This window comes from Esox lucius, chromosome 24 (genome assembly GCF_011004845.1).
Source record: "Esox lucius isolate fEsoLuc1 chromosome 24, fEsoLuc1.pri, whole genome shotgun sequence".
Classification (NCBI taxonomy): domain Eukaryota; kingdom Metazoa; phylum Chordata; class Actinopteri; order Esociformes; family Esocidae; genus Esox; species Esox lucius.
This window is the reverse complement of record NC_047592.1, coordinates 21191308-21217580: the sequence shown is the minus strand read 5'-3', so window position 1 is coordinate 21217580 and position 26273 is coordinate 21191308. Positions and strand designations below refer to the sequence as shown.

The window sequence follows — 26273 nt, the reverse complement described above, 5'->3', positions numbered from 1 at the left end:
CTCTTATTTTATTTTTATAGATTTGCATAAAAACAAACTGTTTTACAATGTCATTATTGGGTGTTGTGTGTGAATTGATGTTTTTAGCAGAAATGGTGTTGTTAATGGTCAGTACAACATGTCTATGAGCTGTTTTTAGGCACTACAGTTTTTACGAATTCAAAAGTGGTGTGATGTCACAGCTGTGGTATACGGTCTCATATTCTACATATACAATCATATTCATTGTGCATATACAATCACACCCAGATCTGTTTTTTCCAAACTAAAGCAAAAATAAATGAGCCTACTACGTTACAGATTACTCCACAAAAGGAAATATGCTACCCAAAAAATCCTAGACATTATAATTGCATCTGTGATGAATAATTAATTCTAAATTATACATTAAGACCTGTGGTTTATAAACATTAAGCTACATAGTCAACCATACAAAATATACCTCCAACAACCAGAGTGACAGAGGACAACTGTAGGCATTAAAGCAGAGCCCAGAAATGTATGAAAGTTAAGGTTTTATGGTTGCTTCTGTTAATGTAGCTGTGTCTAATCCTTAAACTGACTGAAGGTGTAGTTTATGAAAACATATAGAGAGTGCAACTTCCTGTTTAACCAAGATGAAGCCTTACTTTTTTTACCACACCATCACAGACTGTATCTTTTGGTTACTCAACTGGTAGCTACCAGTGACAGAGACATGAGGTGGACAGACAGCCAGAGAACCACCTTACAATGTCTTATAGAGATGTCTGCTGGTCCACTGTCCTGCTTCTCCTAACAGGGAGTCCTCCTACTCTATATCCTCCACCATGGTATGGTTGAAAACACATTTTATTATTATTTCAACAAGGGACACAGACTGAGACCAAGGTCTCTTTTACATCTGGGCCTAGTGTATACATGTGTACATATACAGGTTAGTTTCATTTAAAGTTTCGTTTATTTATATAGCACACTTCATACATAGAAGCGATTCATTGTCTCCAGGGGGACTGTATGAACTTCAACACCCTGGTATCTCAATCCTCACATTCCAATGCTAAGATGAACCCGTCAGTCCCTTTGTGAGATAATCTATGCATCAATGTTGTACTTGACTCTCTCCAGGGGGACATTTATGTCTGTACATGCATTTTATATTCATCCTCAATGAATTACAGTTCCCATAACTGTTTACTGTACCATCCCGGTATCTCAATCCTCCCGCTCCAGCGCTTGAATAAACTCGTCAGTCCCTTTATGAGATCATCTATGCATCAATGTTTTACTTGGCTCTCTCCAGGGGGACATTTATGCCATGTCTGTACATCCATTTTATATTCATCCTCAATGAACTACGGTTATTATAACTGTTTACTGAACCACCCTGGTATCTCAATCCTCACGTTCCAGCGCTTGGATGAACTCTTCAATCCTTTTGTGAGAAAATATCCTACATCAATGTCTAAACAGCAGCACAATAACTTGCATTATCCGTCATCTGCAGATTGTAACATTTACACAGAGGTTATTCCTCTGATAGCACCAGAACTCGCATTATGATTGGTAAAAGATAGCAAAATATAAATTTAATAACAAAATAAAACAGAGAGAAATATAAAATACATCATAAAATAACTGCACAATAATAAAAAATAGTATAAGAAAATAGAAATAGAATAAAATGTGATAAAAACATAGGAAGCTATAAAAGCTGTAAAACTAAATGCTAAGTGTGGTTAAGATTAAGCGCTCAGTTATAGGCACAAGAAAAGATATGTGTTTTTAACCTGGATTTAAAACTGGATACGTTTGAGACACGTCTAAGATTTTCTGGTAGTTTATTCCATTTGTGTGCAGCATAACTGCTAAATGCCGCTTGACCATGTTTAGTTTGGACTCTGTGCTCTAAGAGCTGACCTGTGTTCATGGATCTACGGGCCCTGCTCGGTTTATATTCTTCAAACATATCAGAAATGTATTCGGGTCCTAAAACTTTCAGTGACTTATACACTAAAAGCACCACTTTAAAATCTATTCTATGACTGATTGGAAGCCAGTGCAAAGATTTAAGAAACAGAGTGATGTGTTCCGTTCTCTTGGTACTCTGCTTATTTAATATATTTTAACAAGGATTAAAAAGGATGTCGCATTCAAATGTCTGCCGGGTCCTGAGACCTTTCAAAGAGGGTGGAAGACCATGCGTCCAATCCCATTACTGAGTTCATGGATGTGTACGTTTTCCTGGAATTCGTTTTTGCCAAACTGAAGTGATGCTAATTGGACTTTATGGTGTTTTCTGTGATCTCCTGTAAAAACTAGTGGGGATTTCAGTTAAACTATATAAACTTAAACTTCAAAAAATCATGAGGCATATAATTTGTATTATTCTAAATAAGATATATGTATTTAATTTAAAACTCCATTAATGGATTTAGCTAAGTGAAGATTGTCACATTTCTTTAGAATGTTTATGCAATCAAGAAGCCACTTGTGCCATCTGGTGTATAAAACATACAGTATTTAAAAAGAATGAAGACCATTGCAAGAAAACTGGATAATTCTTCTATTTTGAGAAATTAATTTACAGATATTTCATTTAGTTATTTGAATGATTTAAGAAGTCAAAGATAAAAAAAAAAACATCCATTATCATTACCCTATTATCATTACCCCATGTCATTTAAAATAACATATGTCTGTGTGTGTGGCCCATACGTGACTGGGTGTGTGATGGGTGTGTCACATTTCTGTGTAATGTCTGCAGCTACAGAAAGAGTGTGTGTGCAAAGTTCACATTCCCTGGTTGTTCCTGCTCCTCAACTGATTGTGTTCATCTCCCTCAAGGACCTGCAACATGTCAGCACACCTACTTAGATATACTCTAATTTCAAACCATTATTTCCATACCCTATAATACAGGTGATCTAGTCTTACTGTGGACTGTGACTGTCTTTCTTGGAGAATTGACTTATTCTGACTCAGGCGGCGGTGTTGATTCTGTAGTAGATGGGAATTAAACAGAAGAATAATGTATCTATTGTATACAGAATATTATCCAGTTATTCAACATGGGTTAAAGACATATGAGGTTATGAAAGGAGAAAAGATGTAAAGAGGGATGTCCAGTCTTACTTCTTCTTCTGGGTTTTGACCATCTTTCTGAAGTCAATCTCAGCATAGGTCACATAGATTGGTCCAGACCATGTAGACAAGAGACATTTCCAGTTAAATAATCAAGTGAATTGGCATATTGCCTCTTCTTTGTCCAAAACTACAGAAACAAATTAAAATGTGACTGACTGTCAACTTGTAGAACTGTCCTCATCTCAGAGTAGACTGAATTTTCATTTGGATCTCAAGACGAGCGAATCATTTTTATTTTTTTTTATTCAGAGTTAATTCCATTTAACTACAAATGTTCTCTGTATCATCAAACCTTCTCAGCCAACTATTAAAAAGTTTTCTTCTGAATCTCATTTTAAGGACTGCTGAGATTTAAAACATTGCCTTATTTAAATGATAATAAGTTTAGTAAAATGTATGAAATGGTGAGTAAGGAAAATGTAAGTGGTGTAAAAAAATAGGGCCAATTCATTAAAATCTTCTATTGGGATACGATTCCCCTGTGGGCAAGAAACCCTATGGAGGAGAATCATACCCCAGTAGCTGGAAAAAATGCCCCTTTTCTAAAAAATAAATTTTATTAAATACAAATTAATCTGTCAACTGTAGCCTTTCATTTTACTTTATGATCCATTACCCTAAGCATAGCCATCTTCAACAAAAAAATCACTAAACTTTTCAATTTTTTTTCAGTAAATAGATATTGATCCTGGGGGAAAGACCCACGAACAAACAACAACTGAAGACAGCTGTAGTAAAGGCCTGGCAAAGCATCATGAACGAGGAAACCCAGCATTTGGTGATATACCTGCGTTCAAGACAAGCAGCCATGGCCTGCAAAGGATTCTCAAACAAAGTATTAAAAATTAACATTTTATTTTTGATTAAGGGGACTGTATATAAAAATGTCTTCAATTCCTAAACGTTTACAAATATACAATATTTCTGTTTAACCCCTTGAATTAAAGCTGAAAGTCTGCACTTAAGTTGCATCCAGTGTTGAAAAGTCTGCTTGTAATCCGCGACTTTTGCCTTATTTTATTTTGAAATCACTTGAAATAATCAATAATTTGTTTTAATAAGTTTGGTCGCTTGCTAGAAAAATGAATGTTTGTACATTTATGGTCGCTACTTTCCCTAAATGCATTGATTGACACTGCTCACAGCCTCACAATAATGTAAGTGCTGTAGGGTAATTTGCCCTACCACAAATCCCCCCGTGGATCTTACACGCTGTGATGGCAATTTCTAAAATTCCAAAGTTCTATGAAAATGGTAGGTAAGACAGGAGAAATCAATTACGCAATAAACGGTTTTAATCTTGCTTGCAAGGAGAAAGTATACAGGTTACAAAGTAACGGTGGATAGTTTCTAAATAAAAACATCATTTCGACAGTATTTATTACATAGGAAGAAGGGGTGTGGTAAGATGCTGCCATCTGTTTCATGTCAATCAAACACCTTCCCTTTGTTCTATCAAATGCTATCTTCCCCCACCTTATCCTTCCTGCCATACTGTAGTGTTTACCCAAAGGGGCCAACTGACCTTACTGCCCCCTGTTGTATCTTCTCCTATCTTGTCCTAAAACCCATTGATCTGCATCTGGACAGACAATAGATGTCCCCTATGCAAATACCAGATCCCACACATTCCTATACCTATCTTAACCGTGGGACTCAGTCTAAACCTTTACTCAGTCAGAATACATTGTATAAGAAATTTCCACAACAATCCATCCTCTTGATACCATGTCAAACCTTGGTATCAAACCTTAAACAGTTCACTCATTAGGATGTAGACTGCAACAAAACAGTACTCTTTAACAACATGACCCAGTCAATATTATTATCCTTAGTGATTAGAGAACTGAACAAATCTGAAATGTCTGGATCCTCCTTTACATTCTTCTAGATCAATACCTTTCGTATTAACTCCAAGATCACACATTGTCATCATACAGAATCATAACATAGTACAGCAAACCTTTTTCTTTATGTTAAAATCATCATAAACACCTATCACTGAATGCATCCTTCAATTTATCACTGTTACAAAGTCCTCTCATGCCAACTGCTCAATTCACTGAAAAGTCCTCTCCATGGTTCCATTTGGATGTCCTTCCAAAGTCATCTCAAATGTTCTGCTCTTCCAAACATCAGACAGTCAGTTATGAACCATTTCTTTGACAGGTCGATGTAACAGAACGAAAAGGTCAGATGTATATTCCAAGGTGTTGTCCTTCACAGCTCAAATGCAGACACAGCTCTTGTTGTCTCCATTCTAGCTGCTTTATCAGCCAGGCCAGGAGAATCTGTGTGTTCTCCCTTGTGAACTCCAAGATGACCAGTTTTAGCTAAAGGTTCTAGAGCTAAAGGCCATGTAGAAAGTGACTGGTTACTAGCACCAGAAAATTCACTTTCCCTCAGTGACTTCAATTCACTGCGTCTAACCTTTCAACACTACAATCCTCGTCTAGCGCGTCGTCGATCCCAGGTTCCTCTCTCAGCTACCTGGACAGCAGATGAGATGTACCTGGTATGGACCCAATCAGCGTAGCATGATGTTGTGCAGTAGATCTTTCCTACACCTCCATCCTCTCGGTCGGAGGTTGCCTTCTCCATCACATTGCAGAATCAGCAGGACTCGAGTCAGTCCAGCTCACAGGAACCCAGCATCCTGTAGACGTGCAGCACCTAGACGTGCAGCGGGCCAGAGTAGACTCCTCTCTCAGCTGTAGGATAGTCTGTCTGTGTGTCTGTGAGATCCATCTCACCTCAGCCACCTCACAGTTGTCCTTTTAAGCCAAGCTCAGTCTCTCTCTCTACTTCTTCTCTCCAAATAGATTAGAACAGTTGAAATCAATAACAGTATCGTTAAAACATTAACATCTCTGGTGCTTCTGTTCTGCTAGTGTAGCAAACTAACAATTCCACTCTTTTCTATAGTTGGTGTAACAACCAACACAAAGAACAGAAGAACACAATTTCACATATCTCATTACTGTTCCAAAAACTCATCAGTTAAGATAGTTTGCTTACATTGAAGTACCATTCTCTAATAGTAGTTCATGAACAATTCTCAGTTCACCTATATAATTTACATCTGATTGTGTTGTATTGGAACTACAATCAAATTCACCATTGTTTCACATAAAGGACCAAATACCTTATTTCAAATCAAACATTTCACACCATCTTGAAGGTCAGCTAACATAACTGTTATTTAGTCTAATTTCTCTACAAGATGAAACTTAGTGTGAACTTCTCAATCTCTTCTTATTATCCTAGCACATCAAAGACACTCTGAAATCCTGTCATAAATCATGACCCCCCCTTTTTACTCCTTTATCACCACAGGGCTCTCCCTGGAGTGGGGGTGGTTTACTAACCTAAGGATAACAGACCCTGGTCTTGAAGGATTGTCACCTTATCACTAAGGGACACTGTTGTTATCTTGAAACACCCCAGGCATTGACAATAGCAAAATAACCTTTTTTTTTCTTCATTCACCTCAAAGAAACCTCTGTTAACCGTTAACTTTACAATGATTGCCTACTAGGACAGAACTTAAATTAGAATTAGAATGCCTAATTTTGATAATGTCTGTTTCTCTTCTAAAGAGTCCAAACAAGTTAAAATCCATCTCAAACTGGTCTTTGTGTCAGTGAGTAGAGTGCTCCAGTGGGTCTGTACCTCTCTTTACAATTTTGACTATGTAAGACTTCTCAACTTGGTTTTCCAGAAATATAACTTCATGCAGAATTATTTTCTCAATATCAATTAAAACATGGCAACATTTTGTAAACATGTAAGAAATAACAAAATGTGCTCCCTGCACGTTTTTACCCACTTATTCCATAATGCATAAGATTAATATGATTACTTCTAATCAAATATTAAACTAACTGAACAGTAACACACCCATCAAATTAGTTATTGCTTAGCTAAACCATTTCAAAATGGTAAGATGTATTCTACTCAACCATACCCATGTTAGATTTCACATAAAACATACTTTTCAAAGACCCAATTTGACAAACTAGATTATTCACGCAACTTCTTTAAGTACCTATTTAATTTGCTTTGAACTCTAAGTTCAACTCTTTTTCATTTGAACTCTAAGTTCAACTCTTTTCCACTATAGATAATCATTTCATACAATCCCCCCCTGCTTTCAAGACAGAAAATGACTTCAAGCTTGAAAGCAGAACCATTACAGGACCAAAATTAAAAAGAAAACGATAGTTGGGAGGAATCTAACATACATCCAGTAAACGTCGCAAACTGAATATCCAACCAAAACAACCGAAAATAAGAAAAACAAAGGAAATAAAAACTGTACCACACACACGGTCGCTCGTGTGAAGGAACTCCCAAATTAGCATATCAAAATTTGCATCTACACAGGCAATGGCCAAACTAATTTGAGACCAACAAACATCATGACTCAATTTACCTCCTAAACTCTAGGGAATTTTCTCAATTTTAGATGTAAGTCTACGTCATTCAAAATAGTGGCGGTCACCCAAAATCGCTACTTCCATACATATCTCATGCAAAGACATCGAATTTGTTCTAGCAATTTAACAATGTTGGATGACTCAAGGTCTCCACCCTTACAACAATTTGATTCGAAATCATAAATGTAAACATTAAAGCAACCAAAAGGAAAACTTATTCCGCTTTCACTTAATGTTTTATCATCCCAAAACTGAACATGTGTTGGTAAAATTACCACGTGTGAGAACAGGCTGAACACTCGAATTTAACCCTTAGTAATATGCTACCTTGATATAATGTTAAGGGTGGCGGAAGCCATCCCAGTGGACCTGCCCACCCTTCCTGAAGCTCTGAGCTCAACACATATATGGTAAGCCATTAGCAAGGCCAAATGTTCGTTTATGGTCCCCAGACCATCCTCTCAATTTAGCCTACATCGTTCATTAACTGAAGATTTTAGATTTAGAGTCCAACCTATCTAATATTTTCGCAGTTTGTAAAAATTTACTTATCATTATCTATACAACAAGTCAACATTATGGTGGAAATTAAGAAACTCTTAAGAATGGCAATACAGGCAGAAAACAGATTTATGACGTCACTATAATCAAGATACAATAAGAAATCCAAAGGAAACTCAATGTAGCCTTAAACACCTTTACATCAATACCCTATTTGTTCACAAACGTACCATTCCAGAATTTAAATTCCATGAACGAGTAGCAGGCGCTGGTTTTTTAAAAACACAAGTATTATCCCAGTTATCGTTGGAAAACACCTTTATTTAACCAAACTCAATTTAGCATTTAAAATAGGACGTCTAATTTTACGGGTTTATTTAAACGGGGAATAAACTGGCTTTGACTATTTGGGGAATAAACGGGCCGTAGTCATTTTACCCTCTTTTGCAGGCTATGACTATATTGGCTGAATCCAGTCTTCATGGAAAACAGCATGTTATCTTAATACTAAAACTTTCGCTATGGTCTGCATCCCACTCCATACAAGGAGAGAGAAAACACTATTTTAACCCCTCATTACGAAACCACGAGACCATATTTTACCAAATCACAGAATCATCATTATACCAATTTCTAAGCTATCCCTCTAATTATATTTATGCCATTATTTTCTTAAACTCCTAAGTTAGCAGGCTAACACTCCCACGTGTGCAAGCCATCAGGCAAATTCAATTTCAACACAAAGGCAAAGGCCAAAAGAGTAGGCCTTACATAATAACCATGTTAACAACGCAATGTAAGCGTTCGCCCAAACGCACACCAAACAAGACGAAACATTGCTATTACAAAACTTCCAAGTTAACACCAACCTCGGTAAACGAGATCCAATATTCTATCAAGGAATACTCAATGCAGCCAATCGGATCCCTCGTGCACAGGGAATACCAAAATGGACAAATGCATTTGCTAGACCGACCACAACCAGACAATGACAAATGCCCGTGACTCGGGCCATAACAAACACAAGTGGCGCGTGCATATACAACTTCTGTAGCATACTGATCCAAACCATAAGCTGACTAACAATTGCGGCAATTTTACAGGAGCCTTCTACAGGCACTGAAAGTATGAGATCCAATCTCAATTGCATATTTAAGTCCAACCTAAATTGCAGATGTTCAAGCAGTCCAACCGCTTATAATCCAGCACTAATCGCTACGCAATAGGTTAGCAGCATAGGAATGGTTGTCAGGCCTAACTACAGTCGCTATTAACCAAAACACCACACTTCACAAACACACATACAGGAGCACGCTATACTCCATCACACAGTCCAACTGCTGCACGGGAATTGGTGTCAGGACATGGAACAAAAACGACATGTTTCTAACTACAGCCGCCCTGACTGCAATACTCAAAAAAACTTCTAGTCACCATACTTACTCAAATCCATCTATCAATTTCTACAAAACCATCAAATCATCAACCACATTGTTTACTAAAGCATATGAAAACTGTATTAAGGAACAATCTCACCGGTTGATGCTCCCTCTGGTCCCCTGTCTGACCGTCCGCACCCCTCCCTGACCGTCCGCGGTTCAGCGTTCCTGCGTGTTCCCGTTGAATCACTCGCGGCAAGGCCAAAGAGATTACGGGTGTGTACACCTGGTGTGTACAACTCCCCACTTTTGGAACTTTTCTTGAAACTCGTAGACATGCTCAACACTTCCAAAGCGGAGCAGAAAACGGCCTCCAGCGGCCCACAGCATTTCCACGTTCACAACGAAAAAGTCCACAGAGCTTGGCCACGTTATGACTCCAACGATGCAGTGTCCCGAGCGGGCCTCCAAGGCGACCCACCTATCGGTCCAGCTGAACTCCGCGGGGTGGGGTGACGGGCGATCAGAGGAGAACGAGCCATCTCACCTGAGCAAAAAAAACTACAACACAGATCAATATACTCCACGTAAACTTTCCATCTACCTCCAATCAGCCCGACAGGCCGCGCATCCATCACCGAATGAAAACGCCAGTCGCCGGAAAACCCTAATAACAGTCAAAGAAACATTGTTCACATGTCCAAACACCATATACGTCAGTGATAATTTTTGCCGGTCCAGCGTAAACACGAGAGACCGGCAAATATTTACTGTCGCACGTCCCCATGTTTCAGATTTACCCAGTAAATCTAATTTATACTCAACCAACCAGAAAGCGAAGTCAAGCTCGTCAGCCCACAAATGAGATTTTAAAAAGGTCCAGCCTTTTACTGCAGATTTTAAACTATAAAGTCCAACTTTAAGTTTTTAAACCGAATTGCGTTCTTACCCCCAAATTCAATTTCCGCAGGAAACCTGTACTGATCAAGCACGAGTCACAGCTCCCGTCAGGCACTCTTTCTCAGCCCGTCAAAGGATAAGCCTTTTCTGGACGGTACTAGAATTCCAGAGCTTTCTCTGGCCGTGCACGGTTAACCTGTTAGGAAAGGACTCGAACCGATCAGGATTAGGATCCCGGACGTGCCCCCAAATTGTGATGGCAATTTCTAAAATTCCAAAGTTCTATGAAAATGGTAGGTAAGACAGGAGAAATCAATTGCGCAATAAACGGTTTTAATCTTGCTTGCAAGGAGAAAGTATACAGGTTACAAAGTAACGGTGGATAGTTTCTAAATAAAAACATCATTTCGACAGTATTTATTACATAGGAAGAAGGGGTGTGGTAAGATGCTGCCATCTGTTTCATGTCAATCAAACACCTTCCCTTTGTTCTATCAAATGCTATCTTCCCCCACCTTATCCTTCCTGCCATACTGTAGTGTTTACCCAAAGGGGCCAACTGACCTTACTGCCCCCTGTTGTATCTTCTCCTATCTTGTCCTAAAACCCATTGATCTGCATCTGGACAGACAATAGATGTCCCCTATGCAAATACCAGATCCCACACATTCCTATACCTATCTTAACCGTGGGACTCAGTCTAAACCTTTACTCAGTCAGAATACATTGTATAAGAAATTTCCACAACAACGCCAACTCCTCCATCCCATTGGTGAACAATCTAGATAGATCTCCAAGCGATGTTACAAGTTTCAATGTTTATTTGTCAAATGCACAGAACAACACAGCGTCATCCTGAACAATTAAATTCTTGTGACATGGCACCCGACAACTACCCCAGTGGTCAATCGCTGGCACACCACCGGCGTTTTGCTGCTGGCGGGCTGCCGGCGACTTTAATGTCGTACAGCCAGTGGGCCACCCGCTTTTGCCGCTTTTCTCCTGATCTCAATTTGCATAAGCTAATTTGCATCTCAGGCGGATTTCCACCAGCGGCCCGACTGCGTTACGCTGGCGGCTAGCCGCCGAACATAGGGCGTGTGCTTTAGTCTGCTTTATCTGCTTGTGTTGCCATTTTCTTCCAGCAGAGATGCATTGTACCCCTTTTATTCTTGTACTGATTATTTGATTTATTTTAATATTGTTAAATCTAGTGTACAGGATTTTGGTCAACATTGGTAGTTTTTAAATAAAATAGACTTTGAAACTATTGCTTGTGTAAAGGGCTTTGTGTAGACATGTACAGTAAACACATCCCGCCATTGCTTACCATAATATGTTCACGAACTAATGGCCATTTTTCACTACATGGTACCAGCTCAACTTGATCTATAGCCTCGAATTTTGCTTCATGGGGGACAGTTTTTTACTGTGTTAAAGTTGACATCCGCGGATCCGGGGACAGTGCTCATTTGCATAAATATTTCGAAAAAATAGATTCGCCATAATCGTCCGATTCCAATGGTATATTATTTGTAGCCACTTTCGTGAAGCGTTCCGTGTATAATTTGGGTTGTCCGTGTATAATTTGGGTTGTCCGTGTATAATTTGGGTTGTCCGTGTATAATTTGGGTTGTCCGTGTATTGTTTGGGTTGCTATGGGAACTTTTCACCAGGCAACGACATTGACCATGCATCTTAGAAAGGCTAATGTGTAGACAAGAATAGAGATTACAAGGGTGTACATCACTATATATGATGTTTTGAACCATAATACATCGTTTGTATTATAAATATGATATAAAAATAAATAAATATTTAGTCCACATAGTATGGTGGTGTTCTTGAGTTTTTGGGAAGAAGTTGGTAATTTTTCTGAGTTTATAAATTATAAGTCCAAACATAACTAGCGATCTAAAAAAGCGGCTGCCGCCGATGGCCCGCTTGCCGAACGCTTTGCAGAAACGCTCTACGGTCGGTTATTGATTATAGATATTGCAAGTAAGGCAGTAATATACATAACAATGTAAACTAGCAGCAATTTGGTAGAATTATTATTATCAATACATATGAGTGTAATAAGCTAATGAATGGTGACATAGCACCCTAGACCTACGTAGTGAGAATTAATTAAGGCAGGGCTCACGAGTACATGAGGGTGCCCTTCGGTTACGTGCTCGCTCCGTGCACCTTCTCCAAACGCGTGGAGACAGTCCTGGAACCCTTGAACCCTTACAGCACTGGAATCAGAGTTCTAGCCTATCTGGACGATCTACTGATTTTAATCCCATCGGCGGATATGGTGAGGGCTCACATTCGCCAAGTGGTGTCCCTTTTTCAGGAATTGGGACTCGCTGTGAATTGGACCCTCATGATCTGGCCCCTCAATGGGACAGGTGGTTTAGAAGGGGACTGTCTACTCTGGTGGTACACACTGTACAGGGCGCTAGGGCTTCATCTACTTCCACACTGTATTTGAAACGGAGCTCTCTCAAATCCCTTTCTATGAAGACGGCCTTGCTCCTTGCTTTGTGCTCTGCCAAGCGAGTGGGCGATTTCCGTGTGCTTTCCGTCGCCCTGGAGTTTTTATCAGTCCAGGGTGATTGAACTGTAATCTTTTCTTCCCCCTCCCCATGCGTGCGAGGAGGAGGACTGGATGGACCGGGTGTGTCCCATTCGCTCCCTGGCCCATTACATTGAACAGACTCAGACTATTAGATTGACTCCTAATAGTCTGAGTCTGTTTCCCGATTGGGTCGCCTGCTCTCCGAACAGTGGCCGTCTCACTGGCTTTGCGATTGTATTGCATTGGGCTACGAATCTTCAGGGTGCTCATCCCCTGAGCGTCTCAGAGCCCACTCCACACAGGGGATCGCCGCCTCTCCTGCCCTTTTTCAGGGGGTCAGGGTAGACTGTATTTGTGGTCGTCACGTCAGCTTTTATTCGTTTCTACCTCCTGGATGTTTCTCCTCCGTCCCTGACTCACTCGGTTCCCAGCGCTGCCACTGGGAATCTGTAATTATTGTTGTCAGAGCCCATACCTTGGTGGGTTCTCTCTCACTACTGTGTGTTCTTTTGCCCCAGACTCCTATCGGGTTGGGGCGTGGGAACCTGCATGGCCCAGTAGGGGGAGCGGTGTGAATGATGTCCCTCAATACCGCGGCCTGGGTTCATCTCCCATTGGAGGATGGTTCCCGTTAGACTCGGCCTCACACTTTCTGTTGCTTTTTCTACTTCCTGTGCTGTTGCGTGGTGGTGTGTTTTTTTGATGGGTTATGTAAGCTGTTTCCCGTATTCCCATGGCCTTTTGTTGTAGGGATAGTCTTGGACCTGACCCAGTGGGTCCCATTGTTTCCTGTTGGGTTCGGCAGGGAGTATATCCTGGCTTGGTCATCATGTCTATCTGTCTGATGTTGGGGGTTTTAAGAGTTTAGTAGCTGCTGGTTTGTGGTTAATTGTCACAGTGTTTCACAGACAGCAGTAGCTTTGCAAATTGAAAAGCAGACCAAAGTATTCCAGTAGAGTGGGGTGCTTCTAACACCAATGGTTGTGAGTTCACATTTCCACGATGGACCAGTGGGGGAAAACATTTTTAAAATATAACTTCTGGACAAAAGCCTCTGCTAAATTGTTAAAATGTTAAATACAAAGGAGGTAGAGATAGTACAGGATACTCAGAATATTCAAAATGCAGCAACACAACTAATTTGTATATTCCTTTTCCTGAATCAAAGATATCAATTAATGTAGCTTAGTTTTCCCTTTTAATCGCACATTGCTGTGCTTAATATCTACATTAGTTATAAAGGAGGGCTGACCAATAGGAGGGGGAGTGGAAGTTGATGATGATGACACACATTTGTTTACTGTAAGAAAACATTTAACTCATCTAGTGGCAATTCATTTAAAGATATTTTATTCAATCACCTAAACAGAGCGCATTAATGAGTCAAAGATGAAATATTACAACATATTTATAACCACAGTATGAAGCAGTGGATAAAGTCAATCATGGCGTTATTATAAAAAAAAATAGATTTGTGTCATATTTCTCATGTCACCTAGTGATGACAGGTCAGGATTTTTATGCATTTTGAACCAAAAGCCTATTAGGAGCTCACCAAAAAATACTTGGAATGCCAATCACAAATGGTTAAACCTTGTGCAGGCATGTGATTGGCTAAGGACAAAAAAGCAGGAAAATATACCGAGACCCCCCCCCCACACACACACACACACACACACACACGCCGATCAAACTGGTGGTGGATCTACATGGATGGTAAAGAATGACCCATAACAACTTATTTGAACAAAAATAAATTATTTTTTATTTTTTACTCTACAGCAACATCCAACTTATTGTTAACACTGCTCCATCACCACCTCTCTCTATAACAACAACCATGACAAAAAAATATATATTTTAACTTATTTTTGTTTTTCATTTTTACCCAACTCTTTAGCCTTTGTAGCAAGCTTTTTTAGAGCCTCTACACGTTTCTTAGGAATTTGCGCCTGGCACTCACAGCTGCTGCCACAGTGGCATCTTTTGACATTTTCTTGCTGGCCGTTGGCTTCGCAGAGTGATAAGGCCTTTTGGTCAGTTCTTCTTTATTTCTGAGCAGAGCTCTGTACCTTTGGCTTGATGGTTTTACATTTCTGCACAGCTTTACATTAACAGGACTCTCCTTTGTCTTCCGGGAGTAGTGCTGAATGGCCGACACCTGCATGGCCTTCAGGTTGTATTTGACCACTTGATAGGACTCATATGTCTCAACACTTAGGTTGGAAGCTTTGGCTTGCAGGATGTTGGACATTACACTGAATGCTGATTCCACCTGTGGACCATGAAATGGGCATAGTGCAGACAGTGCAAGCTTGCAGAGTGCTGGGTACCTCTGAGTCTTTCTCACAACATTCAACTCTTGCCCCCTCTGTCATCTGAGGTAGTGTCATGTCACTTGCATATCTAGGATGGGAAACAACAGTTTAAGCTCATTATTTGACAAAATAATACCTTACAAAAAACAGGCCACATTACACAATTACTAGCATTAAAAATTACTAATATTAAAAATCTGTGCAAATGGCATTCCAACAATTATATACACCTGTGTATTTCATGTTGAAATCCAGCTCTCTCCAATTTATTAAGCTTCACAGCTGGAAACATGTTTGGCAACTTCTGGAGATGAGGAAGAATGTGATGGCTTCCCCGTGCATCTGGGTCCAAGCATGACAGAGTCCTTAGGGTTGTACTGTTAAGAGGTAGCTTTGTTTGAAGGTCACCTGCACAGCTGGTGTAGGCTTTGATTACCTTTCATAAATAGAGTACAGTTTAAGAAACAAGTAAAGACATACAGTATATGTGGTGCCTCCTCCAAGATAAGTTGCTTAGGAAGTGGTTTTCTTTTAAATTAATTAAATGTGTATTGTTATGGTGTGATGTCATTATGTCATGTCTAATATTGAGGACCATGTTGGAAATAAGTGTTTAATTCGCTTTCACAGGCTATTCTCATCTAACGATGACATGTTTCAATGTTTTACCTAAATACAGCCATCCCATACCTTAGTTTTGAAAGCCTTCACAGCGGGGTGTTCCCTCCCTAGTTGGTCAAGGAGGGATGAGGCCTCAGAGCCAACAAAAGGTGCTGCGAGATGGGCGTCTGTCGATGTCAGGTCAAGCAACTTCATCTTTGGCCCGGACAGATTCCTTCCTTTGCTGTTTATCAATTCTTCTGGCTTGATGAAGCAAGATAAAAACTCAGTGACAAGTTTCTCCTGCTCATCATGGAGTTTATGAACCTGTGGGTCCTTGGACTGAAAAAAGCAGGACGTAATGTTTCAGCATGGGAAGGACTGCTAAATAGAAGTGGAGCTCAAGGAGGGTTTTCTTGTCCTCAAATAGCACCTGCTAAAACATAGAAACATATTTTCTCTCTGCACCAATCACAGCAATGTACATCAAACAAGCACCTTGAATAAATAAATATTTACTTTTAAATGTGGCGACTTTTAAATGAGGCTGATGTCTAGGGCATTTTTCTGACCTTCTTGCAAATCCTGACCTTCCTCATCTTCCCCTCGTTTGTGAAGGTCTTGGACCTGTTCCCCAACTCCTTCCACAACTCCTTGATCCGGGCCCTGCCTGTTTCCTGTACTTCACGCTTCTGTAGAATGGCACTGACAATGTCCTTGTATGTACACTTATCTTCATTGCATAGTAAAACATGACCAGTGCATCCCACATTCGCAATGTTTCCAGACTGACATCCAAGACTGAGAGCCACCGATGTGGAATATAGCACTCTGGCCGCGAGAAATGGATTCCAAATATACTGCAAATTTCTCTGAGGCCATCTTTCATGTCAGCGGACCATTTGTGGTCTGTGTGCAGGTCTGACAGCAAAGACTCAACCCAACGCTCAAAAGGACAGCACAACTTCTTGCTAGCATTATGAAGGTGGTGACATTAGTCACCATCGATGTCGAGGAGATGAGGGGCAAGGCGGTCTCTGATCTTCTTTTCCAAGCCATTTTTAGAGCCCCTCATAACAGCACAGGAGTCCATGAGAATTGACACCAGATTATCCCATGGGAGATTCATCCTTTCAAAAAGCCCATCCAGTGCACGGAAGAGAGATTCTGCCATTACAGATATGAGCTCCAAAGCTGCAAGGTGTTGGACAACCATCCTCTCGTGTTTATCTGACCAGTAGTTAACAAGCACACCTAATACTCTTTTGTTTGTCTTGCTTGTGGCCTCATCAATATTGAGGGAGAAGGGGACACTTCTCATTTCCTCAAGTACTTCATCCAGGATAGTCTTCTTCACACCATGGGTAAGCTTGTATGATGCTGATGTCCTGTCCATTGACAGTTCAGCAAGTGCTTTTGGATCTTTGACCAACTCTTGAGCCAATTTAATAATCCCAGACGTGACTGAGAGGGGAAGAGAATTCTCAGCAATAAATCCAAGAACAAGTGCCATACATCCTAAATAAAATAATTTTTAATAATGATTAGTTTATAATAGTTTATAATATCATCTTCACTGATTATAATGTAGTCAAAACCATTATTTTAAAGGAGTATTTGTTTTTGAGTACTCTCCCCATTGAAAGCGATTTTATTTGCTGGTTTTGATAGCAAATTGGTAGATTTGTTTAAATTCAGCGGACCTCTAGTTATGTTTAAGTTAATAAACACCTGTTTCAAACATTGTAAAAAAGAAAAGAAGAGTTGACTGAAAAAGAGTTACTACAAAATCAGAAAACACTTGATCCTGAGCAACACGGTTGCATAGAGGAGGAATTGATCTGGGTTGTGCCGAGTTGTTGTGTGGAGCTGCAACAATGATGTTATCAGCTTGTGCGATCTCAATGTGCATGTTCTGCTGTTGGATCTTCCACAGTTTCATATGTTTTGGATGCATCACATGTTTCCGGAGTGCAATCTTCCCACTTGTGCCATAGTTAATAGGGTGGTTGCAAATGTTGCAAATTGCTTTACCTGGTTCTCTAAGTTTGCTAAAGCAATTGAGTGATAATGTGTTTCCCTCAACTTCGACAGTCTCCAGCAACCAGCTCCATTTAAAGCGATTCTTGACCCCCTCTTTGATAGACTTTAATTCAGGGCTGTAAAGTGTTAGCTTGGCCATGACTCTGTGTATGCTGGAAATCAAGAATAATGGAACATTTTCATTAGAATGTAAGAATCCATATCAAAAAAAATATTCATATTTTTATTTTTTGACTATCTATGTCTATCCACTCTTCAGAAAGGTTGAAAACTAGAGCAGAGCTACAATTTTGACATCGATACTATGGAGAAAAACTACCATATAGATATGCAGTCACGTCACTACCATGGATACCTGGCGGGCAACAAACGCTGACAAAATGCGGTTATTGTTAGCCAGGACGCTGGCAGTTTAAATACACAACAGTTGGTGTTTTGAGGTGTAAACGACATGCCAGATAGTTGTGCGACTGGAAGCACACTAACCCCATTTTGTCCGGGTTTGTCGCCCGCCAGGTAAGTTATCCATGGTTGTGACGTGACTGCAAATATGAATTGACAGAGCGACCCCCGCGGATCCAAGCCGTCTAAAACGCCTTTACATAAAAAAAAAACATACACAAGAAATTAATTTATAAGTTGCTAAAACCTTGAAAACGATTTGCTATATAATACAACGATTCATACAGCAAAGTTTTAAGGGTGGCTAGGTAACGTTAGTAGCTAACTTAGCTAACGTTATCTTATTATAAGTTAGCTAGCAAATACAAAAGCTAGCAAATACAAATAATGTTAATGAAGCTTAACCTACGTGAATAAAACATCCTGCCATAGTGGAAAATCAATCAAAATCGATTTTCGACATCTAATCAACCGACAACAAAGTTAAATTAGTAACCATAGGTTATATTAAGACACAATCAATAATACATACCCAGATCATCCGATCCAGCGATGTTCTTGTCACTGTAGTCGAGCGAGAGCCATCCATCCATCCATTTTCTTCCGCTTATCCGGGGCCGGGTCGCGGGGGCAGCAGTCTAAGCAGGGATGCCCAGACCTCCCTCTCCCCAGACACTTCCTCTAGCTCTTCCGGGGGGACACCGAGGCGTTCCCAGGCCAGCCGGGAGACATAGTCCCTCCAGCGTGTCCTAGGTCTTCCCCGGGGTCTCCTCCCGGTGGGACGGGACCGGAACACCTTCCCAGGAAGGCGTTCCGGAGGCATCCGAAAAAGATGCCCAAGCCACCTCAGCTGACCCCTCTCGATGTGGAGGAGCAGCGGTTCTACTCTGAGCTCCTCCCGGGTGACCGAGCTTCTCAACCTATCTCTAAGGGATCGCCTGGCCACCCTGCGGAGAAAGCTCATTTCGGCCGCCTGTATCCGGGATCTTGTCCTTTCGGTCATGACCCAAAGCTCATGACCATAGGTGAGAGTAGGAACGTAGATTGACTGGTAAATCGAGAGCTTCGCCTTGCGGCTCAGCTCTTTCTTCACCACGACAGACCGATGCATCGACTGCATTACTGCAGAAGCTGCACCGATCCGTCTGTCAATCTCCCGTTCCATCCTTCCCTCACTCGTGAACAAGACCCCTAGATACTTAAACTCCTCCACTTGAGGCAGGCACTCTCCACCAACCTGAAGTGGGCAAGCCACCCTTTTCCGACTGAGGACCATGGCCTCGGATTTGGAGGTACTGATTTTCATCCCCACCGCTTCACACTCGGCCGCTCTCTCGAGCGAGAGCGACTGAGGTAAATTACTACGCAGCAGAGAAATTGAGCAGGTGAACAAGCTGTACGCAAATACGTGATCATCGCAAATATTCCGACATTGACGGAGCAGTGACAGACCAATTAGGCTCAGATGAACACACACACACGCACACACGCACACACACGCACACGCACACACGCACGCACACACACACGCACACACACCCTCTACTCAGCGACGCTGCCGGTTAAAGAAAGATGAAGATTGCGATTGGCATTGAAGATTTTGCAATGGCAACCTTAATTTGCAACCTTATGCAATTTCTATTTTCTGGTGCCCATGAGGATAGCCATACAAACCTGTGTGTGTGTATGCGGGCAGAGTTTGCTTACATCCTACAGGGAGAGTGTGTTGAAAAATCACATCCATGTTCACCCTCAAGGACCTGCAACAAATCAGCACATCAGCAATACTTATACATGCTGTAATATCAGACCATTAGTTCTATACACTTTAATTAGATGTTATAGTCTTACTGTAGTCTTTGAAGGGTCTTACTGGAGAATAGACTTGATTCTGACTTCGGTTTGGGTGTTAATTCTGTAGAAGAAGAACTTAGTTGTTATCTGTGGAATATTCTACAGTGGTTGGTGAAATCAAGCAATATCAATGTCAACTTTATTTATAAAGCACATTTAAAACAACTGTCATTGACCAAAGTGCTGTCCAGGACAAAATGGAATCAGTTAAAACGTACTCTGAGCTTCGGTAAAAAAAAAAGTGATTTTTACACTGACAAAAAATAAATGAAAATAACTGGGCATAGTTCACAAAACTCTAAGACAGTACTGTCAATTGTCATGCAGGTGTTTGTGATCGTCTTCACTCGTGCTGCTGCTTGTAGGGATGCTGCTGCTTTTGATGCCTTGAACATAACTGGTTCATCTGAAGCCAGCTCCCGTTAGGAAATTGGTGATTAGCTATGTTCAATTTTCATTGCAATGGAACATTGTTACAAAATAATGCATGTTTCACAGAAAGATGTTTGTTTGCATTTGACATCTTCAGCGTATAATGTTCTGTGGTAGGGAAAGTCATGGAAATAAAGTATATTCTAGTGAATCCCAAACAAACCCCACTGTCCTATGCACTTTTCAGTGCCATCCGCAGCACTTTGTCGTTAATGCTACCACTGTGAGGGGCACTGTATTTTAGCATCTGCAATGACAGAATAGGATCCTTGTCGCCCATTTCTCTCCTGCTTTGCTTTGCGCAGGGTGGCCAAATTAGGCAGATGACTTGGCTCAGGATCTCCAAATTCCATCAGCTTTATTGCCTCTGATGCCCTCCATACATGGGGTTCCTTTCTACCTTCACACAGTTCTTTGGATATCTGCACACGCAAGTTACCAGTGTTGTGGAAATTTCTTATACAATGTATTCTGATTGTATAAAGGACTGAGTCCCACTGTTAAGATAGGTACAGGAATGTGTGGGACCTGGTATTTGCATAGGGGACATCTATTGTCTGTCCAGATGCAGATCAATGGGTTTTAGGACAGGATAGGAGAAGATACAGCAAGGGGGCAGTAAGGCCAGTTGGCCCCTTTGGGTAAACATTTTTGCAGGAAGGATAAGGTGGGGGAAGATAGCATTTGACGTGTGTGATAGAACAAAGGGAAAGGTGTTTGATTGACATGAAACAGATGGCAGCATCTTACCACACCCCTTCTTCCTATGTAATAAATACTGTCGAAATGATGTTTTTATTTAGAAACTATCCACCGTTACTTTGTAACCTGTATACTTTCTCCTTGCAAGCAAGATTAAAACCGTTTATTGCGCAATTGATTTCTCCTGTCTTACCTACCATTTTCATAGAACTATTTGGAATTTAGAAATTGCCATCACACCAGACATCGGACGTTTGGAACAGCCAGTATGCAGGGAGTCATCAGTGTTTTTAAGCGAACACCTGAACATCATTGTGCTGTTTATTTCAGGCTTTTTGTCACATTTTATGTGAATTTGGCCACGACACTCCTTACAGTTGCCTCTGATTACAATCATTTTTGTCTGTGACTGATGGATAGACCTTGGCTCTTTTAAAAGTAAATGTGCAGGGGCATTTCACTTCTTGCCAAATGTGATGATTTCTCACATGCGTCCAGATACCAGGCTTCAAAATTGTGTATTCCTTTTTTTTGTTTTAGAGAACTTGTTTTTGTATGTCACTGTTTCAGGCGTAAATTCAATCAATTTCTGAAATGGAACTTCAAAATCAAAAGTGCAGCAATCTTTTGGACTGGAGGAAAGCGACCCTGGCTCAAAATCAATGTCATCACTACTGCCACTTGTTTCATGATCACTTTCATGAGAAAACCCTAAAGCATTCCAGATGTTGTGTCTGTTTAATTTAACAAAAGTGTATAGTGCCTTTGCAGTGATCTTGTTGTCTAGCTGTTTACTAAGCTCTGTCCAGATGCTCTCATTAGGAGTAGCTATGTTGCCATTTTGGATTATGGCCTCTTTTGATGAACTCAGGACTGTGAAAATGGAATCCCTGTCGACTGCTGGTTTCTTGGGCATCTGGCATAAGCAAAACATAATTACCCTCAATTATTCTGATTCCAAAAAATATCATGTACAGCATAAATTTGTTTTAATATATTACTGTATTGGTCTGAATATAATGATCATATAATATAGTAAGGATAATGTGGATGGATAATATATCTTATATTAGGACCAATATGGTAATGTTCACCCCTAGATTGTCATTTTTTATTGAACTGAAAATTAATTGCTAACACTATCACTAATTAGCTATGAAATGTTAAATACAGTTGCACCCATGGTCGTTTTTTAATACTAAAATGAAACTTTGTGCAACTGTAAATAGCATTTCATAGCTAAATTAGTAATAGAAGTGTTATTATTGAGGTTTCTGTTAAATAACAAGGTTAGCTCTCTTGAATGTTGTACAATATTCTTGCAGCTACTAGTATTGTAACAGACAGTTTTAAAACAATGTATACTTACATTGTTCAGAAATTTGGATTAGTAACGACTTTTGTAGTTTGATTTATATCGACCTTTTCTCCACTAACTCTACACAGTTTTATACAAGAGCATTCTTGAATGGAAGTGTCACTTGCCCCTAGTGGTGGGAGTGGAGTGTAGCAGATGAGACTCGTAAAAATAAAATACAATCACAAGACACTGAAGTGAGGATAATTGTTTATTGAACAAATTATGTGATGACAGAACGTCTTCGTCAATTCTACTTTAAAAGTGTGCTCACCTCGAGGATAGTTTAGCTGTTTTCTTGCCCAAAAATGCTGAAGTTACATTTAAACTACGACTTGATGGCACACGCGCACAAATCCATTTTGCTCATAGAGTAGCAGAAGATAAGAGTGACATAGGCCTAATAAAAGAAAAACATTATGTTTTTATTAAACACTACAGGACTACAAAAAACCTGATAAGAAATTGCATGATGTTCTATTAAATCATCTTTTTAGCATCTAACATTTTAGAGATTGAATAGACAAAACCGAAATAAAATGCTCATAGGCTATAGGCTACTGACTAACTACAAACCAAAATACAGAGCTGTCTGACTATTTTTGATCTTGTGACCATTGATTTATCTATTTTATTCAGTGAGCCTTGTTTGTAGCCTATAGGCCTAAATATTAATTTGATTACATTTCTGATATTTTAAAACCCAACGCGACACAAACAAAACTTTTACCGGCACAAACCAGCACAAACAAACAAGATTATTTTGGGTGAATTTGGAGAATGTGGGGGGGCTGGTGACGTCATCGTCTATAATTCAATGTCTAATATTTTAAAACCCAAAGCAGCACAAACGAAACTTTTACCGGCACAAACCAGCACAAACGAAGCACAAACGATCGAGACTATTTTGGGTGAATTTGGAGCATGTGGGGGGGCTGGTGACGTCATCGTCTATAATTCAATGTCTAATATTTTAAAACCCAAAGCAGCACAAACGAAACGTTTACCGGCACAAACCAGCACAAACAATCAAGACTATTTTGGGTGAATTTGGAGAATGTGGGGGGGCTGGTTGACCTCAGATTGACCTAAAAATATCTAAAAATCCCACAGATTGATATCTCCCTAAAAAACGGAACGAGCACAAACTAAACTTTTTACAGCACAAACGGAGCACAATTGAACGAGCATATTTTGACGACGTTTTGCGTTAGTGGGGGGGCCAACTTCACGCAGGTTACAGGATGCTGAGTTCCTGTGAGCTGGACTGACTCGAGTCCTGATGATTCTGCAATGTGATGGAGAAGGTAACCTCCGACCGAGAGGATGGTGGCAAAGAAAAGCTCTGGACAACATTTACGGGGGCGGAAAGATCTACTGCACAACATCATGCTACGCTGATTGGGTCCATACCAGGTACATCTCATCTGCTGTACAGGTAGCTGAGAGAGGAACCTGGGATCGACGACACGCTACAAGAGGATTTCAGTGTTAAAAGGTTAGACACAGTGAATTGAAGTCACTGAGGGAAAGTGCATTTTGTGGTGATAGTAACCAGTCACTTTCTACATGGCCTTTAGCTATAGAACCTTTAGCTAAAACTGGTCATCTTGGCATTCACAAGGGAGAACACAGGTTCTCTGGCCTGGCTGATAAAGCAGCTAGAATGGAGACAACCAGAGCTGTGTCTGCATTTGAGCTATGAAGGACAACACCTTGGAATATACATCTGACTTTTACGTTCTGTTGCATCAACCTGCCAAAGAAATGGTTCATAACTGACTGTCTGACGTTTGGAGGAGCAGAACATTTGTGATGACTTTGGAAGTACATCTAATTGGCATGAGAGAACTTTGTAACAGTAATGAATTGAAGGATGCATTCAGTGAAATGTGTTTATGATGATTTTAACATAAAAAAAAGGTTTTGCTGTACTATGTTGTGATTCTGTATAATGACAATGTGTGATCTTGGAGTTTATACAAAGGTAATGATCTAGAAGAATGTAAAGGAGGATCCAGACATTTCAGATTTGTTCAGTTCTCTAATCATTAAGGGTAATGATATTGACTGGGTCATGTTGTTAAAGAGTACTGTTTTGTTGCAGTCTACATCCTAATGAGTGAACTGTTTAAGGATTGATACCAAGGTTTGACATGGTATCAAGGGGATGGAGTGTTATGGTAATTTTGAACTAAGGTACATTTGAGAAATGTCTGTCTTTCCATTTGGCTGAAATGTAGATATTTACTTTGATTGTGACACACATGACTGTATAATATCAGAGGATTATTAGGTATTTGGGCCATGTCCTCCTGCCTAGAAGAAGGGTGTCAGTCTTTTGTTCCTCAGGAATGTGGTCCTTGGGGAGAGTAAGGTCAGTTGGCCCCTTTGGGTAAACACTACAGTAAACATTATGGCAGGAAGGATAAGGTGGGGGAAGATAGCATTTGACTTGTGTGATAGAACAAAGGGAATGTGTTTGATTGACATGAGACAGATGGCAGCATCTTACCACACATTCCTATGTGATATATACGGTTGAATGAGCTATATTAGTTAGAGGCTCCTCAGACGATTATGTGTGTGTAAGCGGTTGACGCGTCTCTCATATGTGCATAATGGTTAATAAAACTGTCAGAATGTACAAAGAGAACTTTGTCTCAGTGTCCCTTACTCCGAGTGTCAATACATGGAATTTCCATCACAGGTCCCAGAGAATCTGAGCAGCGGGCGCGGTATTGCATTCGTTTTAACGCACCTTTGTGACGAAAAGAGAGCTGAGCCGGAAGGCAAAGCTCTCGATATACCGGTCAATTTTCTTTCCTACCCTCACCTATGGTGATGAAGGCTGGGTCATGACCGAAAGAACAAGATCGCGAGTACAAGCGGCTGAAATGGGTTTTCTCAGAAGGGTGGCTGGCTTCTCCCTTAGGGATAGGGTGAGAAGCTCAGCCATCCGTGAGGAACTCGGAGTAGAGCTGCTGCTCCTTTGCGTCGAAAGGAGCCAGTTGAGGTGGTTTGGTCATCTGGTAAGGATGCCCCCAGGACGTCTCCCTAGGGAGGTGTTCCAGGGACGTCCAGCTGGGAGGAGACCTCTGGGTAGGCCCTGGACTAGGTGGAGAGATTATATTTCAACACTGGCTTGGGAATGCTTCGGGATCCCCCAGTCAGAGCTGGCAAATGTAGCTCGGGAAAGGGAAGTTTGGGGTCCCCTGCTGGAGCTGCTCCCCCGCGACCCGATACCGGATAAGCGGATGAAGATGAGATGAGATGGTCCCAGGGTCCTTCTCAGCAAATGGCGTGGAAATCCGTTCAGTGGTCTCCGAAGAGATGTCCTTAGAGTGTGGATTTTACAATTAATAAATACTCAAAGTGGTCAGTGTTGTTGTAGTGCCCCCTTAAGGTCTATTTGGTCAATACTGCCAATGTTCTGCTGGGAAACCTTAGCATTCACGTGGATGTTACTTTAACACGTACCACCTATCTGAGCATTGCTTGAGACGATGTCCACCCTTTCATGGCAACGATATTCCCTGATGGCATTGGCCTCTTTCAGCAGGATAATGCACCCTGCCACAAAGCAGGGCAAATGGTTCAGGAATAGTTTAAGGAACACAATGAGTTCAAGGTGTTGACTTGGCCTCCAAATCT

General features: G+C 40.7%; 1 protein-coding gene and 1 long non-coding RNA gene across 2 annotated transcripts in view; both read right to left on the bottom strand.

Annotated features, from left to right (window-relative positions):
• Positions 1-26273, bottom strand: part of LOC105010062 (serine/threonine-protein kinase Nek4-like) — a 717288-nt gene that overhangs the window by 666198 nt on the left and 24817 nt on the right. The window lies entirely within an intron of this gene.
• LOC114828853 lies at positions 15275-17178 on the bottom strand. The gene is made up of 4 exons (XR_004575411.1): positions 16402-17178; positions 15920-16262; positions 15460-15665; positions 15275-15317 (listed from the first exon to the last, which is right to left on the bottom strand). It is a non-coding gene; the product is annotated as an uncharacterized LOC114828853 (long non-coding RNA).